Here is a 19470-nt window from a genome sequence, read left to right as displayed (position 1 = left end):
CAGCGAGCGGCACTTCTAACTTGTTTGCACAATCGTCGGTCAGAGCTGTGTCAGTTTGTCCCAGAGATCACTTTGTGTGATCAGTAACGCTTTAAATGTGTCCAAACTCTCAGTCTCGCTTTGAGTTTGTCTTTTAGCTAGTAAGCCTCCGGCTCGCTTCTTCATTTGACTTGAAGAAACAAGTCTACAATTGCAACCATTATTTAAAAAAAGGATGTTTATATTGTTGCTGACTTTGCCAAAGAGTTATATATCTTCGCAAGAGAAAGAAAGTGCAAGACCAGGTCCAAAAACTGTTGCTCATATGGATAGATGAAAAGCGGCTAGCAGGTGACAGCATTTGTGAGATCCCTCTCCATTTATATGGCGACTTGGTGACCATGCTGCAACCACAACGGAAAAACAATTTAAGGCGAGCCATGTGTGGCTAGAAAGTTTAAAAAGGTGACAGTATTCATTAGGGCTGTGAATCTTTGGGCACCACACGATTCGATTCAGTTCTTGGGGGTAATGATTCCTTTCAGATTCGATTCTCGATTCAAAATCTATACTTTTTAATAACGTTGTGTGCCAGTTCTATGATGAACTACATTCCTCTATAAAATAGATAAACAGCTGTGATAACTTTCTATATTCCTTAAAAGAAAACTGGTTTTGTCTGATACAATTCTACCCAAACATTTAATAAAGTCAAATACAAATAAAGAAACAAGAAAAGTATACTTCTCTTTTCTAAAGTAAATCTGCACGTGGACATCTACATCAACTATATTATTTGCCTGAGTGACTGGAAAGGACAGATTTATTTGAAAAAGATTTTTTTTTTTTTTTTTAATCGACTAAGAATCTTTACAAATAAGAATCGCTATTAATTTGAAAATCTATTTATATGACACTCCTAGTATTCACAGCGTGGTGCGGCATGGCGAGGCTGCTAGCGCCAATAAAGCTACCGCCAAGGAGTTATCAGGCACGGACTTAAAGGATTTTATCGGCGAAGAGGGCTTTGTTCCTCAGCGAGTCTTTAATAGTGATGAGACCGCAAATGATGCCACAGCACATCTTCATACCAGCCAAGGAGAAGGCACTACCGGGCACAAGCCAATTAAGGATCACCTCACACTGCTCGTTTGTGCTAACGCTACCGCTGAATGTAAGGTGATCCCAGAGCGTTCAAAAGATGTCACAAATATTTGCAGACACAAAGGTCAAATTATTTTCCTCTTTTGTTTTTTATTGTTGCAACATGGTTGTTAACGTTTTGGAGAGCATCAACAAGGCTTTTTGTGTGTCTGCGTGCCTGATGATATTTAAGCTTGCTGTATCGGTTTTTTTTGGATACAAGAGAGTTGTGCTATTATTAGGGCAATAACTCATTTTGCTTGACGATATTGACCTGCACAATTATTGCCGCTCAACGATATTATTGATATAATTTTTTGGAGACCAATCTAACCACTGATAATATATAATAATGCTTGTATATCCTTTAAAATGCAATAAACTTTTCACAATTAGGTGAAATGACATCATCTCCCACGGCACACCAGACTGTTTCTCACGGTACACTAGTGTGCCGCGGCACAGTGGTTGAAAAACACTGTTATAGAGAACTATGCTTCACTATATGAGCTTTTTGGTTTACAAACCATGTTCAAAAACCAATTCAGTTCTTAATTTGAGGTTCCAATGTAGTTGGGTTGAAATATGTAATTTATAAAGGATTTAAATGATTGTATTTCATGGTAGGATTTTAGGAAGCGGGGATGGTCCACAAATGGGGTTTTTACCGTGTTCAATGTGGTTTAAATTCATCCGGTGTTTAATAAATATGCAATCAATTTACAGGGCATTTATTTCCTGGACACACAAGTGGCATTAATTGGATGTAATGATCTTATAATTATCAACTTGACAGTTTTATTTTGGGGTTTTTTTATCTCTCGTTTGCTGGCTACAAAAACGGCGTAACCTCCACGTTCTCCTCCCTGCCGTGCCAGTCAGATTACATCATAAGCCGCCACAACCTCCTCGGCTTTAAAGCCCGGGATTTGCTGGCCGGCAGGGGCCCTTCTGTTCCACACACACACACACTCACTCACGAGGACAGAGGCGCTCGGACCTTAATCTATCAGGCATCATCCTACATCCCGCTTCCTCCAGATTAAAACTCTCAGGCACTGATGAAACCGCTCATATTCAGACAGAATATGTTGCAGGGACATCCATTGCAAAAAATCTTCCTTTTTTTCCCCCCCCAATGGAGTTCTTCATAGGATGTGTTCTTCACAGGATGGGTTGCCTGCATGTCATTAAAGAGCATCCAATCTGCAGTGAAGGTGCTGGAGGATTACTGCATGGCTATTGATTGTTGGGGGCGGGGTCAGTGGGGGGAGGTGGGTGTGCTGGTGGGAGTCGTGCATGCGGGCGAGTGGAGCTTTAATCTCCACTAATCGTTTCTTAATACGCGCATCCCGGGCCCAGCACGCATGCAGGGACACAAGCTGGTGCTGATCTGAGCACCATAGTGAAGACAACGCTGTCCTCGAACTTCTATAGTCCACAAAACGACGTTTTAGGACGTCCGAATGGCCCTTAATGGCCCACGGTCCACAGCTTTCACTCCTATATTTCATTAGTTTTAATGCATTCTTTACTTAAAGTGACTTTTTAACTTGTTTGGAGCTGCACTTTCTGTATATGAATATGTAACATATGGGCAGAAGTATTGGGACACGTCACCATGACACATACAGGAAGTAAACAAGGAGTTAGTCCCACTTTTTTTTTTTTTTTTTCAGCTTTAGCAGTTTCTACTTTTTAAAAAAAAAAAATTTTAGGAAGACTTAGAGGGTCAGAGGTCACCACTGATGTCGGGCCAAGAAAGTTCTTCCACACCAAACTCATCCATGCAAAGTGCTTGTATTGTGCAACAGGTGCACAATTTTCAATAAATCTTCTGGTATGTTGTTTAGTTTGAAATGTAAAAAAAAATGTGATTGTTGAATAAATATATGAAGGGGGTGTGGCCTAATTATTTTTACAATAAAATTTTAATTAAAATTGCATTGAAACTGTTTCCACTTTATTATAGACCAGGGGTCGGGAACCTTTTTGGCTGAGAGAGCCATGAAAGCCAAATATTTTAAAAAGTATTTCCGTGAGAGCCGTATAATATTTTTTAACAATGAATACAACTAAATGTGTGTATTTTTAAGTAAGACCAACATTTTTAGAGTATAATAAGTCTCTTATCTTACCATTAATGTGACTTCTGGTGCTGCATGGTTTTGCTGATGGCTGTGTAGTCTGGTTGATACGTGGTTGTTTTTAACACTGTGATTACCAGCGGAATTATTCATTACTCATCGTGTTAAGCAATGTCAGCTAAGATTTATCTGAGAGCCAGCGGCAGTCATCACAAGAGCCACATCTGGCTCTAGAGCCATAGGTTCCCTACCCCCTGTTATAGACCAAGGCTATTCAACTAAATTGCTTTTGTGTCTTATTTTGTATAACCAGCATCCTCTAAAGTGGACATTGGATTTTGGTCTATTTATTTTGTCAACGTTTCAGGAGCATTTTGCTGTTTTTTAAAGACCTTAAGCAGAAGAGCTGGTCAAAGATCATCTCTACGACAGCCCTCTAGGGTTTTTAAGAAGTTTTTCAACTTGACTTAAAGGCCACCGGTTGAATAGAAGAAATTGAGGAAAAAGTGAGGACCTATAATGGAACCTTGAGGAACACCACTACTATAATTAAAGAAGTTGAACAAATGACTGACTGCATCTGAAGTTAAAAAAAAATTTTTTTTAAAAAAGCTCCAGCAACACCTTAGTTACATAAATCACTTTACGAAAACATGTGTAACTGTCAAAATGGAGAGGACTTAAAGGGGACCCTTGAGGAACACCTCAGTTATGTAAATCACACGTTTGGACCCCAGTGTTGTAGGTTTGCTAGCAAGGTAAACATGTCAACGTGAGTGGTCCAAGTTATTCTGTACAACAGGAGCGTTTCTAGGAATTTGCTGCGAAAATATTTGTCTTATGGTGTCATTCGCCGGCCAGATTTGTCCCCGGGCCGCTAGTTGAATAGCCCTTTTATGGACTAACCTTAAAAAAGCTATTTTATTTCCATCAACTCTCCAAAATTCTTGTGAATTATTTTTTTAACTGATTTATTCATGAATACTATTTCAATCCAATTATTTCACTGAACAACAAACAGGTATACAAGATTAAATGGGTGTGGCCTCAATAAACCCTGTATTAAGTAGTGTGCTGGTAATTTTTAAAATGATATAAGTGCTTGATACACATCCATCAATCAAAGTTTATGTGTATAGCCCTTAATCACAAGTGTCTCAAAGGGCTGCACAAGCTGCAACGACATCCTCGACTCAGATCCCACATCAGGGCAAGAAAAAACTCAACCCAATGGAACTAAAGGATGCACTATGATTACAATTGAGAATATTGTACATAAAATCTAATTCCCTAAAATTCCAAATCCAATTCTCCCAAAAAAAAAGGTTTTGAATTAAATAAAACATGCTTCTCAATTATTTTCTGTTACGCCCCACCCCCAGGAAGAAGAAAATATTCCAAGCCCCACTGTCTGCCGCGACTGTAATAGTGTCATTTGTCTGTAAAATTGTTATAAGTACACCTCTGCACACCATTGCATCCTTAATAATGTGATAGGGTAAAAAAGAAAGACATACAGATCAACTTACATCAAAGTAAAATAACTTTATTAACATTGTCTGTAACAGAAAAGATTTAAAGTGCATCAATTTGCCTGACATTTAAAAAAAAAATCCGTCCTTTAAACTATAAACATCTTTTGACCGACTTGGACCATTTAATACTGAAAAATAACAAATTAAAATTGATGAGTAACATTAACTCAGGAGCACACTATATAATTTTTTTTTTTTTCATCAAAATGAGGAAGCCAGCATTAATGGCTACAATGAGCACGTTTTGAAGTGCACAGCTTTTCAAAGCAGGGTTTGAAGCATGATGCTGATAAAGCTAAGTCCCGCCCCCCTATTTGACAAGAACTGCATTAAGGAAGTAATGTAGCTTTATTAAACACTGTATTTATTAGTGTGTTAATTGTTTTATACATAAAAGTGAGTGCCTTCTATTAGCATTTTGGTACATGCATGTGACAGAGATGCACTATGATTAGAACAGATTCCTAGACCAGTGGTGTCAAACGTACGATGAGTTTGCAGAGTATAAAAATGAGCCGAAATTTTTGAATGAAAGAAACAGCTGTTCTAAATGTGTCCACTAGATGTCACAATAGCAATTCTTTGTATCTTTGTAGATGATGCTACATATGTTAAAAAAACAATAAACCACATGTTAGTGCTCCTAGCTGGAAGTCCAAAAAAAAGGCCCGCAGTGGCCCATTGCAAAAGGACTCCCCAGTCAAGGAAAATGAGCAAACTACATAAATAACATCCTGTAATTTGATTTGAATATTATTTTTTTATCTTGATAGATTGAAAATTAACACCAATGAGGTGACTGATGAACCTTATCGCTTAATTTGTTCAGAAAGTATAAATAACGACAAATAATGATAGAATACTATTAACCACAACATGTAAGTGTAAAAATAAAAACAACATGATTTGTACATTTTCAGAATGTGCTTGTTCTATTTTTAAACAAAGAAAACAATCTGAAGTTCTTTTTTTAAGTTATTGTGCCGTGATTTTACCAGTTCGGCCCACTTGGGAGTTGATTTTTCTTCATGTGGCCCCCCATCTAAAAAGAGTTTGACACCCCTGCTCTAGACTCCCTTGCGAACTCCCCCCAAAATACTTTATTTTTGTACTTTTTTTTGCACCCAACAACAGAACTATTGCATAAAATAAACATGACATAATTTTTATTTTGCGTCCGTCTACTTAGCTTCGTATTTTAGCGTGATTGTTAACAGTTCGATATAATATTTCAATCCTCAAAAAAACGAAACAACGGTGCCAACACTAAAATGACAGCGCAACAAACACAAATTGGGCAACACAAAGAGCAACCTGGTGAATTCAGTGTGAAAGTACAGTGCCCTGTACTTTGCAGTGGTGTGTTGGGGGAGCAGCACCAGCAAAAAGGACTTAAACCGGATCGACAAACTGATTGGCGCGCTCCTTCAGCTTCGTTCCCACAGTGTTCGATTCAAGAACTCCTTCATTCCGCACTTCATCCAGCTGTATAATCACTCGCCATACAGCAATAGATGATATCTGTCTATTAGCTGACCGCTTCTATGTTAGCTACCTCTCTTTGTTTATAATGTATATTTTCTGCTGGATCTACTCTCTATTTTATGCTGCAGCTGTTACATATACTGTAATATTCTACATGGCAATTCATCATATAAAGATATAATATAATAATAATAATATATCAGTATATATTATATACCGTATATATATAATATGAAAATATTACATATACCGTTACTAGTAGCCAGAGGAGCCTGTTCAGTGCTAGACCGCTTCATCCCAAGTACAGGAATAATAGACTAAAAAAACTCCTTTGTCCCACACGCCATCAGACTGTACAATTCCTCTCTGGGGGGGATGACAGGGGATGCAAAACAATAACAATACTGAAATAAACTGCAACAAAAACATAGCGCAATACATTTTCATAACATGGTCACTACTGCCTAGTTTCTCTTCTTATATTCTTATTTTTACTGTTATATTTTTATTCTTACTTTTTCATTTTTATTGTTGTTGTAATATTTTCTATTTTATTTCCATTTGTACCCCCATTATTTACTGTTTACTTTTAAATTTCGATTTCAATTCTGTACACTGCTGCTGGAATTGTAATTTTCCTGAAGGAATCAATAAAGTACTATCTATATATGTTATATTTAGAGATGTCCGATAATATCGGCCTGCCGATATTATCGGCCGATAAATGCTTTAAAATGTAATATCGGAAATGATCGGTATCGGGGTTTTTTTATAATCGGTATCATTTTTTTGTTTTGTTTTTGTTTTTATTAAATCAACATAAAAAACACAAGATACACTTACAATTAGTGCACCAACCCAAAAAACCTTCCTCCCCTATTTACACTCATTCACACAAAAGGGTTGTTTCTTTCTGTTATTAATATTCTGGTTCCTACATTATATATCAATATATATCAATACAGTCTGCAAGGGATACAGTCCGTAAGCACACATGATTGTGCGTGCTGCTGGTCCACTAATAGTACTAACCTTTAACAGTTAATTTTACTCATTTTCATTAATTACTAGTTTCTATGCAACTGTTTTTATGTTGTTTTACTTTCTTTTTTATTCAAGAAAATGTTTTTAATTATTAGTTATTATTTATCTTATACATTTTTTTAAAAAGGACCTTATCTTCACCATACCTGGTTGTCCAAATTAGGCATAATAATGTGTTAATTCCACGACTGTATATATCGGTATCGGTTGATATCGGTATCGGTAATTAAGAGTTGGACAATATCGGATATCGGCAGAAAAGCCATTATCGGACATCCCTAGTTATATTGCTACTATGGTACATTTTTAGTCTACTTAATACCTGCATTATCCTTTCCATCCTTTGAAACTGAGCTACTGTGTGGAACAATTTCCCTTGTGGATCAATAAAGATTGTCTAAGTCCAAGTCTAAAATAGACCTTTTAATGTTATAGTTTACATTTTTAATGACTTGCGGCCTACAGTAGCTCAGCGTCACGATACGGCTGCTGGTAGAATACTTTGGTGCACCCTTTCCATCCTCACCTTCTTCCCATCCCAACTGTCCAGACAGTCCTGATAATCTCATTTCGCTAATGCTGCGAGCACAGGCGGCGCTCTGTCTCCAAGTGTGTGAGCGATATGGAGGGTGGGGGGGCGAGGGGAGGTTAGGTAGCCCGGGTGCTGAAAAATGTGGCGTAACCCGAGCTGCTCGGCCCATCTGGAGTAATGGCCCACAATGCACTTTGATGCAGGGAGGCGATGTGTCTTTTGCAAGCGTTTATTGGCGATGCGAGCGCACGCGGCCACCATAGCGCCTGAAGGCCCCGCTGCTAACAATACAAATCATATTAGCTACATCTCATAAAGCTGTGGATTTATGGCAGGCAGATGAAGAGGTTTTTAATCCCGCTGTCACCTACATTAGCAGACCCTGACCCACATGTAAGCAGCAGAACATCATCGGCCCAAACACAGGGAGGTCTTTTCTTTAGGGAAGAGGAGGGTGGGGAAGGTTGCACTGAAAGGAGACGGTAAGAAGACACCGAACGCTTTGCCAATTGCACCACCGAGCTAAGAGCTGAACAAGCGGGCCAGTCTGCTGCTTTTTTTTTTCTTTTTTTTTTAACCAGGAAAAGTTTTTCATAATGGTGCCTACTCATACCTTTGTCACCGTGGTAACCACACACATATTATTATTACATCTCCCTACAAAACTCTTCAAATCTCAGTTCAAAACTGACAACAATAGCAATACATTTTCAAAAGAAAAAAAAAAAAAGGTACTTTTTTTTTTTTACTTGAAATGTTGCAGGACATTTTATTAGGTACACCTTCACATTGTAAAGTCATTCACAACACAAGCTGCATTCAGAATTCACCTTATTTACTAACGTGAGCAAGCCAAAATACAAAAATAGCGTTTTAATTTTATGTAAATAAAATTTTTTGTGTTATTGTATTATTAATAATCCTTTATTCCCCCCCCCCCCCCCCCCCCCCCCCCCCCCCCAAAAGAAAATGGTTGGTTGGTTTCCTGATTTAGTAGCCCGAGAAGGCCAAACTATTATAAAAAAAATAATATTGTATACTCTATTTGTATTGTGTTTTTTATTTACCATTTTATTTTATTATGATGTATTACATTTGTAATAATATAAATGTTTTTTCTTTAAAAATCCATGGTTTGTTACCTTATTTAGCAGCATGAATGAGAAAAAATATTATTACTACAACATTTTTTATTCCATGATTTAGCTGCATGGGAGGGCCAAAAATTATTGTATTTTTATTTTTGTTTTAAATTTTGTAATAATATTATCTATATTGTATTCATACTTATTTAGCAGCATGAACGAGAAAAAATATTATTACTACAACATTTTTTATTCCATGATTTAGCTGCATGGGAGGGACAAAAATTATTGTATTTTTATTTTTGTTTTAAATTTTGTAATAATATTATCTATATTGTATTCATACTATTTTATTTTAGAATGATTAATCATCATTTCTTTAATATAGTTTTTTTCAAAATGTCTTGGTTGGTAAGCTTATTTAGCAATGTGAGAGGAACAAGTTCCTCTAAAATAAATGTTATATTTTGTACATTTTGATATTTAGATTCTATTTTGTATTACCAATAAGTAGTAGAGCTTCTAATTAATTTGGGATTTTAATTTTTTTTTTTCATCTGGGTTGCGGGGGCAGCAGCCTAAGCAGAGAAGCCCAGACTTCCCTCTCCCCAGCTACTTAGTCCAACTCTTCCCGGATGACCCCGAGGCGTTCCAGGCCAGCTGGGAGACATAGTATCTCCAACGTGTCCTGGGTCTTCCCCGTGGTGTCCTACCGTTCGGATGCGCCCTAAACACCTCCCTAGGGAGGCGTTCGGGGGGCATTCTGACCAGATGTCCGAACTACCTCATTGCTCCTCTCAATGTGGATTTCTTTTTTTTCTTTTAAATTCCAAAATGTGGTTGATTATTTTATTTAGTGGCATGGGACGAAGGTCCTGAGTAGTCTTGGGTTCAATCCCGGGCTCGGGATCTTTCTGTGTGGAGTTTGCATGTCCTCCCCGTGACTGCGTGGGTTCCCTCCGGGTACTCCGGCTTCCTCCCACTTCCAAAGACATGCACCTGGGGATAGGTTGATTGGCAGCACTAAATTGGCCCTAGTGTGTGGATGTGAGTGTGAATGTTGTCTGTCTATCTGTGTTGGCCCTGCGATGAGGTGGCGACTTGTCCAGGGTGTACCCCGCCTTCCGCCCGATTGTAGCTGAGATAGGCTCCAGCGCCCCCCGCAACCCCAAAGGGAATAAGCGGTAGAAAATGGATGGATGGATGGAATGTCAGCCTAAAATTAATGTTACATTTTGTGTATTTTAATATTATTTATGTATATTTAAGTTAAGTTAAAGTATCAATGATTGTCACACACACACACTCGGTGTGGCGAAATTATTCTCTGCATTTGACCCATCACCCTTGATCACCCCCTGGGAGGTGAGGGGAGGTGAGGGGAGCAGTGGGCAGCAGCGGTGACTGCGTCCAGGGATTATTTTTGGTCATTTAACAATATTATTTGAAATTTTTTTTATTTATTTTTTCGTAAAACAAGTTGACCTACCTGAATTAGCAAATATTCATTACATTTTGCATATTTTAGTATTGATATATTATTTGTACAATTAAGTTTACTATCATTATTAAATATTTAAAATGGTGATCTATTTTTAGTCATTTAAAAAAAATGTTGATAGTTCACCAAAAAAAAAAGTAATTGTTTTTTTTTACCTGTTTTAACTGGCCTCATCCTGTTGTTTGTGCCGTGTTGCATTCACTGTCACCTGGTCCAAAGGCGTTGACTGGAGCTTTGAGACTGCGGTGTGCAGGGGAGGAACATAGCGTGGTCTCACCCTTCAACACCAGCAGCCACTCACTCTTCCATCATCTTCCACTTGGGGACTGCAGGAGGGTCGGCTTCTTTGCTCCTCCATGTTGGTGCGGGTGGAGGCTCTCAAGCGGTAGTTGGCAAGTCTAGAACCACCGGTTCCTCGTAGCTCACCAGTGTGAGTTCTACCATTGCCAAACACCACCAGAGAGCGGCCTGAAGAGGGAATCGTCCGGATGAGAACACCAATGGACACAATTGGAGACACAAAAGCGATGCAAGTCTGTCTTCTCCCATATTGGCACTACACATAATTGCTCAAAGCGTATATACACAAGCAAAAATGTGCTAGTGCCAAAATGGGCACAAGAAGGAAAAAAAGGGATGTACTGAAGAAAAAGAAGAAGGGACAGACTGCTGCATCCAACCCTAAAAAAAAAAAATAAATAAAAAAAAGTGTGGTTCTTTCTCTGCTCTGTTTATGGCCCTATGGTAATTCACTGATAGCAAGCTGTCACAGTGAATTCTACCAGTGCCATACACAGAACAGGAGGCAATGTCAACATGCTGGAGACAACCTGGAGACGACAGACAATAAGACACAAGTGAGGAAGGACGTGAAGGACACTCCTCGCTATGCAGGTCTTGCATAACGTAGGACAACTTGTTGGCCTCCCAAGTCCAAAATGGCACATTTTCTAACATACCTCATCCTTCAAAATAGCAACAAAACCAAATTTTCATGGGAAATTGACATTATTCTAAGATATAGTTTGCAAATATTGACATTTGTGGGGGTTTTTTTTGGTTTTTTTACATCTTTGCACCTTAAAGTCAGAATCGAACTCAAAATGTCCTCTGAAAATGCTAAGAAAACAAAGAAAGGCTAAAGAGTCGAAGCGAATAAAGGAGACAAGTCCCTACATCAATTCCCTTTAAAAGAAACATAGGAGGATGCAACTTGAGACACAGAGCACTGATGGTCCTTGGTCGTCAAGCAGCCTCCAAAACTGCCAAGAAAGAGCAGAAGTGCTAAAAAAAATTACGAGAATGAAGGAGACAGGTCATAACAGATCAAATTTGTCCAGATAGTACGCAAATATGCCACCAAAAAGAAATTCAGGTGGGCGTAACCTGACTGACCAAGCTCGAATTGTCCTTGGTCTCACTGTAGTCATCAGCAGAAGTGCTGAAAAAACGAACAAATGAAGGAGACAGGTCATAACAGATTAAAACAATTGTCCAGATAGTACATAAATATGCCCCCAAAAAGAAGCGCAGTGGGGCGCAATCTGATTGGACGAGCAGCTAGTATGAACATCCCTGGTCTTCTAGCAGCTTGCAAAACTGGCAAAGGCAGAAACGCTTTAAAGAACAAAGCAAGTGAAGGAGACAGGTTCACCGTACATCAAAAGCAATTGTCCACATCTTTCAAATATGCCCTCTGTATGCTAAAAGAAGTGGTAAATAGCTCAAACCGCCAAGAAACAGCAGAAATGCGAAAAAAATAAGTGAGTCAAAGAGACAGGTTACAGCACTTCGTACCCAATGTCCTAATTATTTTCAAATATGCCCTCTAGTGGCGTAGACATGCTAATGCACTTAAAAATACTCCAAACTGGCCTCTGAAACGGCTAAAAAGTCAAAGTGAATCAAGGAGACAGGTCACAGAACATCAAAGCATTGGTTTAGAAATACGCAAATATGTCCTCTAATAGCTTGAAGAGGTGAAAAATATTAAACTTTATCATAATTGACACCAAAACTACTATCATTTAAAACGCGAGTCGAGAGTCAAAGTGAATCAAGGACAAAGGTCACAGCACATTGCGGCAATTGGAATGCAAATATGCCAAATATAGCCAAGTGAAGCATAGCGGGTGCAATCTGTTTGGATGTGGATTTGATCATCCAACATATTTTTGTGGAAAATAGGAACATAATACACAAAACTGCTTTGAGCTGACGAATGGAAGAGAACGAAGGAGACAGGTCACTGGACATCAAAGCAATGATGTCGACACTACGCAAATGTGGCTTGAAGAATAAAATACTCAACTATACTTGTAATTGATTCCAAAACTACGCGTTGACGGAAATGCGAGTCAATAGTGGAAGCGATTCAAGGAAACAGGTCACAGAACATCAAAGCAATGGTGTAGATACTATTCACATGTGTCCTCTAGTAAGTAGTTTAAAAAAGCTGCATATTAGAGCAGACCTGGGCAAATTAAGGCCCGGGGGCCACATGCGGCCCGTTGAGCTTTTCAATCTGGCCCGCCGGACATTCCCAAATTATTTTTTTCAATCTTTAAGATGGAAAGTGTAGCTGCCATTATGATGTTTTCTAATGACCGGAAGTCTTCAACTATACTAAGTATTTCAATGGTTGGAATCTGCGCTTTGGGATGATATACCAGGTACTATGGTAATCTAATTAGTTACAATGGTAATCTAATTAGTTACTATGGTCATCTAATTAGTTACTATGGTAATCTACGTCACAGCAGCTCAGACGAGGCACCAAGCAGTGTGGGCGGGAAGCGTTTCCACAGACGCGGAAGGAGATTTTCACAACAAAGTTCTAAAGCTTAGTGAAATATAGAATAGAATAGAATAGAAAGAACTTTATTGATCCCTGGGGGAAATTCAGCAAATTTCAGATGTATCAGGTTGTAGGTGGGTTTATTTTGTACCCTTTGCGTTCATATTTCACTGTTTGTTGCATTTTTGTTACGTTTCACTTGATTGTAAAATATGTCGATCAAAAGGGGGTGTGACGTTCATATGTTGTCAATATTCAGTGGTTTATCGTTCATAGAAAAATGTAAAATTCCATTACGTTTTTTAAGGTGGTCATGACGTTTTTAGCATTCAATCAGACATTATTGTGAGGTTTTGTATTAGTGTTCCTAAAAATAGATATACCGGCCCCCAGACACATTTTTTTCTCTAAATGTGGCCCCCGAGTCAAAATAATTGCCCAGGCCTGTACTAGGGGGTAGGGCTACACTCGGGGCGGTAGGCAGGGAACACCCTGGACACGTCGCCACCTTATATCACATAACTGATGCCAAGACTACGAGTTGATGGACTTGAGAGTCGAAGCGAATCAAGGAGACAGGCCATTTTATGCAAAAATGCCCTCTATTGGCTAAGAGATGCATAGTGGATCAAATCTGATTGGACACAGCAAAACATACTCTAAATGCCCATGAGATGACGAGTGGAATAGAACTAAGGAGACAGGCCAGATTGTACTTAAATATGTCCTTAAATGGCTGATCGGATGCAGCTATGATGAAAACATCCCATACTTTTAGAAAATACTGTACAGTCGAGAGGGGCCCTTTTTTTTTTTTTAGCAAGAGTGATGCTAACTTGTGAAGACGAATAGAAAAAAAGTTTTCGGACGAAAATGACCCGTTTTAAAACCACCACATTTCTACGTTCACGTTCGACAATGAGTCAGCAACTCATCCGAGCCACAAAATGGCCGCCGCCAACGCCAGGGGGTCAAACAGGGACACTGCGGCAAGTCGGGCAACAAAAATTCGGATTTTTTTTGGGGGGGGGGCCGACAAGATCGTCCAACGAGCGAAGACGAAACATTACCTCGTAGCGATCAGCTGACATCGGACACTACGCCATCGCACCCCCACCCACCCTGAGACGCCCCACCCTTTGGCCCATTAGCACGCTGGCCCCGGGCGGTGCTCATTGATCCACAAAACGACGACTAAGTGATTCCTCAGACGGGCCAAATGGCTCCTTTGCCATTTCCTGCACTGATCAATAATCAGCACTAAAAAACTACTTTGATGTTTGTTTTGATATAATCTTCATAGTGCAGCTCACTGTGTCTCAGAAATGATGACTTTTTATTATTTTATTTTTTTTACAGGTTTGTTTTCCTCCTCCTGAACTAATTGGAAATTGCCTTCAAACGCACCACAATAAAGACTCCCATTTACCATAAAATGGGTGTTCTCCGCAACAATTACATTTTTAATACTGAAAAAAATATTGATCTAATGAAGCCGAGGGTAATTTTTTTACGTTTAAAAAAATATATTTATTTATTGCCGTTTAGTCTGCGCCATCGTTAAGCCTCCTGTAGCTTTAATCCTCAACTTCTGAAGGATTTATCCTCCACGTCATGCAACATTATTTACATCATGTATACTTTTTTTTAAATGAGGCCTTTCATTCATTTTATTATATTAAATGCTGCAAGATTTTACACAATATTTCTATATTTTCTCTTGTTTATATTAAATATTAAAAAATTCAATCTAAATTTAAAAAAATGCTACTGTATTTTTTGCTATTTGGAAATGTATACGTATTTTAAAAAAATATAAAAGGAGAATTTTTATCCTTGTATGATAATAGAGCAGGTGCACAGGCAGGTGCAGTGTGATTCACAAGCTAAAAGACATTGTTTCAATCAAAATAATAATAATTATTAACGTTTTTAGGCACAGTTTGTGCATTTCTGTGACAATTTAGCCATCGATTTCTATCTAATTGGTGCATTTTTGCACAATTTAATTATTCTGCGTGTTTTGGCCTGTTTTAAAATAAAATGATTAAAACAGCATGTATAAGAGTGAATAATAAAAAAGTGTCATACCTTATTGAGGGTCCGCCGTCGTGCGTCATTAGTGAAGCTGCGGAGTGTTTGCAAGCAAAATGATCGATGAATTAAAACAACAACAACGAAAAAATTATTATTTTTGGGAGGGAAAGGGGGGGGGGCGGTAAAGTGTGGAAAAGTTGTCGCAGTGCAGTTTTCGCAGCAGCATCTCGGACGAGCACAATTCCAATGAAACAAAAGAAGAATCCGAGCAGCGTCTTCAACTTCCTGAGTATCAAATATCAATTTGGAATCCTCTCTCTCTCTTTTGCTCGCGACTCCTCCCCCTTCAGGCTCCGCCCCCTTTTTACCTGGCCTGCAGAAGGGAGCACTCCAGCAGGTGGCTCTTCATAGCTTTATATCAATATACATTTATATATATATTTTTAAATGTGCTTTTTATCTAACATGTTTTTAATTTTTTTTTAAAGACACACTTTTTTGTGTTGGTTCATCAGAGAGCTCATTCTTTTTTTTAACGTTTTATTTTACATTTGACTTTATCAAAATGAATGTTATAAAATGTAAAGGTCGGAATTTATGATAATGTGTGACTTCTTCTTTTTATTTACATTTTTGTTAAGCTATTTTACTATATAATATATCGTTGAATAAATGCATGCATATTCAATACTTCTTATTTTGATAATGCAATAAAAATACTGTCAATATTTCCACATTTTAATTTTGAAGTGTATTTCAATAATAAACACTGTTTTTATACTTGTTTTATGTTTTCATTTCATCTATATGTATTGCAGACTTTAAAAAAACGAAAACGAAAAAGTATTAACAAATTATGTGTTTCGTATAAATTTACATATGGGTTTTATGTATTATATTGTTATGCATACTGTAATAATATGTGCCCTTATAAAGCTAATTCGGCTCATTTAAAAATTATTTAGTAATACAAAATAATATTTGTTATCTATCCTTAATATTTTAAGGTATTTTAATACACATTTTATTTATAGTTCTTATTTTAATAGCAATAGTTTTAACACATATTTAATATATTTTTGCATTTGCCATATCACAGCCATTGTTCTGCAGCTTTATTAATATTAAAACACAAAAAATGGGACCTGCATAACATTTTTATATACAGTATTTGTGAATATTCTAATATATCAATATGCATGTTTTATATATATTTTTAACGGACACGTGCACGTCTTCTTACATTTAAAAGGAATTATGCCTTTATAAAGCTAATCATTCTCATTTTGATGAATAAATTAAAAGTACATATAGTAATTTACAGTTTATATTTATAATCTTAATATTCTAATTTATTGAACAACATATTTTGTATATTTGTAATATTTTATAAAAAATATTAAACACTGTTTTGATACATGTATCAGATATTGCAGCCTTTATAGATTAAATTAAAAATGATAAAACTGTACTGTATTTTTTAATATTTTTAAATATTTATGTATATATTTTTTAATTCCTAGTGTAACATTTTAGATCAGCTAACAAAATGTTTACGTTTAAGTCAGAAACCCTTTTGATGAAGTCATTTAGTCAATGCAGTACATCTATTTTATCATTTGTTGCATGCTCGTAAAGAGAAATAATTATGATACAATAAATGTAAATATGAATGGAGGTACTGCTACTGTGGCTCACATATTCAACAGAGGCCTAACAGTGGATGAGGCCTGCCTGCAGGCCCTTGTGTATAGCTAAGCAGAAGATGGGCAATAACTCTCCATGATTTATGACAAAAATACGTCAAATGAGCTTCTTTCATGCTAAAGCTGGCGTCCTCCTCCTCGCCTTCTGTCAGGACGAGGACACAGTGGAGGCTTGTGAGCCCTCGCATGCACACATAGATCAAATGACAGCGTCCATATGGCCAGTGATGACCTCCACAGGACAACAGAGAAAACATACAACCTGCTTGATGATGATGAGGATGATGATGATGATGATGATGATAATGATGATGGCGATGAGGAGGAGGAGGAGGATGATGATCTCCTGTGGAATGACAGTGAAGATGCAGAGACGCTGCATTTATACATCAGCACCTCCCTCCTTTCTGCATTCACCTGCTGTCCCTAATAATTAGATACCTGCACAGGGGTGGGGGGCGGGGGGGTCGTGTAATATTAAAAAGGTGCTGGTTTACCAAAATGAGTGACGAGCGACACCTGAGCCTCAGATCACCTGTTGGATCGTAAATAATTCAAATGTGTGAGGATCAGATGATGCCAGACATGAAATAATTATGACGCTATCAAATGTAATCAGGACCGGACACTTCATTAGGTACACTTAATTCAATACAAAAAATCTGCATATTTTTATTGATTACCAGATATTCTTTATAATATAATCAATGCTAAATATCATGTCTGTGTAGGTGTCCAAACTGTAGCATTAGATATGTGTATATATATATATATATATATATATATATATATATATATATATATATATATATATATATATATATATATATATATATATGTGTGTGTGTGGGTGTGTGTGTGTGTGTGTGTGTGGTGTATTAAGAAAAGTCTAAATAATATATAAAAAATAACCTATTATTATGTTCATTAAACAATAAATAATAATAATACTACAGTTAATTAAAAATGTCAATATGGAAAATAAAATAAAAACTAACATAACATATTATAATTTAAAAAAAATCTAACTCATTGTATAACGTGTTTATAATAATTGATTATAATTTATTATCAAACGATTAAATAATAATACTAATAACAATACATTTAATTACAGATGGGTCAGTTTAAAAATGCAATGAAAAAAATGTGAAAAAAGTTTTGTGTGTGAAAAGTAGCACTGAAATACATTTGAAAAAATATTCAGTGAATATTATTATGTATTAAGATTTGTGTATTAATTCTGTGTTGAAGAAAAACATTAAACAACGCATTACAATATCAATTCATACAATTGACAAATGGACCGTAATAAATACAAAAATTAAATGGAATAATAGTATTAAAAAGTATTATAAAATAGCATGTAAAATAAAACTAATAACTAAACCTAGAATTGATTAAAAAACTATTCTAAAAGATGAGCACTGTGGAGGCAGAAAAAATAAAGAGCAACAATTAAATAATACTAATAATGATAATACAGAAAAATACATTTAAATTGAAAAAATAAAGGTTTCAGCATCATAAAATTAGAAATTAGGAAGATTAGTGAAACTCTAAAAACAAAAATGGCATTTTAATAATATATCACACTACTATACTACAGTACTACTACTACTACTTTTGTTATTTTGATAGAAACATATATTAAACTGCTTTGCATGTGATGACTTTATATTGGTTTTAACATGTTGACTTAAAAAAAAAAAGTAAAAATGTATCAGTAGAAAAAACCCATATTAGCATTTTTTTTTTGACTGCATGCTTATCAAAATGTGTAATTCTAGACTATAAAGTCAATTGATAATAATACCATGTGACCAAAGAGGACAGTTATCCAATAAAAAAAATATTTTGGAATGTTTCTGAACTATATTTCAATGTGTTTTACAAGCACAATGCTCCCGTGTCCGTCAGTGAGTCATCTAAAGACCAAAGTCTCGACCTCCACGACCTGAAACCGAGCTGATGAAGTCGACAAAGCCTGCAACCAACTTGATACTCTTTTATGAAGATGCATTAAAAATGTACATCATTGCGACAGAGCGATTGATTGCATGGCGGCTCGCACCATAAAAGGAAGCAACGGCAGCATGGGTCACATGACCAGCTGTAGTCTCCAAGAGGACCAGTCCGGGTGTGGCATGACGTCATGGAGGGCCTGCACTGCGGATAAAAATGGAGGCTTTAAATATTTCATTGAGTGTCTCGTGTTGCTGGACCTCTGGAGGTCAGCGCTGCCTCGTCAGCATCCCCATCCTCAGCCTCATGCAGACGAACAAGGCCTTGTCCTACATGTTGAATTAAAAAAAAAAAGAGAGAATTTAATGGAAAAATGTGGCCAAAGAGAGGTGGAATCACTTAGAAGTGGCGTTCCTCAGGGCTCTATTGCAGATACCTTGCATTTTATATTAGGTACACCTCATAATATAAACTACTGCATTACAATAAGACTTTGAATAATTCACAGTAAAATAAGCTTGTGATGAAGTTCTACAAATCTCTCTAACAATAGCAAACCGCAGAAAGGAACCCG

General features: G+C 37.0%; 1 long non-coding RNA gene across 1 annotated transcript in view; it reads right to left on the bottom strand.

The window, feature by feature from the left end:
* LOC133605987 (uncharacterized) overlaps positions 1–15470 on the bottom strand; it is a 32474-nt gene extending 17004 nt beyond the window's left edge. The window contains exons 1-2 of the long non-coding RNA XR_009815207.1: positions 15280–15470; positions 10547–10859 (exon numbers count right to left, since the gene is read on the bottom strand). This is a non-coding gene — a long non-coding RNA (uncharacterized lncRNA). The remainder of the gene's footprint in view (positions 1–10546; positions 10860–15279) is intronic.
* Between the last annotated feature and the right edge of the window lie 4000 nt (positions 15471–19470).

Source organism: Nerophis lumbriciformis, linkage group LG05 (genome assembly GCF_033978685.3).
Source record: "Nerophis lumbriciformis linkage group LG05, RoL_Nlum_v2.1, whole genome shotgun sequence".
NCBI lineage: Eukaryota > Metazoa > Chordata > Actinopteri > Syngnathiformes > Syngnathidae > Nerophis > Nerophis lumbriciformis.
This window is presented reverse-complemented; position numbering and strand designations above follow the sequence as displayed.